The following is a 1,016-nucleotide window of genomic DNA, read 5'->3' on the forward strand; positions in this document are numbered from 1 at the left end:
CCTGGCCAATGAGAAATTATAATTAAAGCAAATCAAGCATTTCTCCAGAGTGTACACCTACACACAAATACACAAATACATATATACAAACTTGGACCCACTGGCTGTTTGAGTGTATTTTTGCAGTTAGATTTGAGAATTAAGATGTTCCATGAAGATGTAATGTGTTTGCAGGTTTAAAATAACCCAATTCAGAAATTAGATGAATTAGAAAATAAGTTGCTATGTGGTCAATCAGTCCAAAGAACGATGAGGTGCTTTGGAAAAACCGAATGGAAAAAAAAAGTTCTACCTTAGAAAGCCTGACTGAGAAGAAGACTGAGGGCGTTTGTGAATGCTACACCAGGACGGATATTGCTCAACTAGAATATCTGCGCATGAATCTAGTGAAAACTAAAACACAATTTAAAAAGAAAAACAAACAAATTAACACAAAAAGGGACGGCTGTAATTTGTAAAAAAAAGTATGGATAGAACATTTGCCTCAACTGAATATCACCAAGTTACATATCTTTCATTACATGCCTCATGGATTATATACTGTATCTAACTTCTCAGGAAGAAGACATTTTATTTTATCCATTTTATTTTTTATTACACTGATTTCAATTATTTTGTAAATAGAAATAATAATTCACGATATTTCAAAATAATCTTTCACATGTATATTCAGTATGTAACACTTGCACAAACATATACTTACTTTTTCCTGACTTCTGGAGTCTCAATCTCTATCTCAACGGGCTGAGATGGCAGGACGAGGTCTGGTGGTTCAACTGGACCCAGTGGCCCAGTCAGCTCTGATCAACACAGACATACTTGATTATTTTATTACTTCTGTTACCCACTATGAAATACTTCTTCTATGAAGTACCTCTACCTCTTTCTCACCTTGGTATGTAAAATTAAGAATTGCTGATGTATATTACACAAGCTAACATGTTTTTTTTCTCCTCCCTCACTTTACCTTCCACTTCTTCCCAATCATCCTCATCTTCATCACTGTCTTCCTCCTC

The 1,016-nt window shown here is 34.7% G+C and overlaps 1 long non-coding RNA gene across 1 annotated transcript; it reads right to left on the minus strand.

Annotated features, from left to right (window-relative positions):
• Positions 1–702: 702 nt before the first annotated feature.
• On the minus strand, positions 703–1,016 carry LOC113744917 (uncharacterized). Its single transcript, XR_003461897.1, has 2 exons — positions 968–1,016; positions 703–800 (listed from the first exon to the last, which is right to left on the minus strand). It is a non-coding gene; the product is annotated as an uncharacterized LOC113744917 (long non-coding RNA).

Source organism: Larimichthys crocea, unplaced genomic scaffold (assembly GCF_000972845.2).
Source record: "Larimichthys crocea isolate SSNF unplaced genomic scaffold, L_crocea_2.0 scaffold28971, whole genome shotgun sequence".
NCBI lineage: Eukaryota > Metazoa > Chordata > Actinopteri > Sciaenidae > Larimichthys > Larimichthys crocea.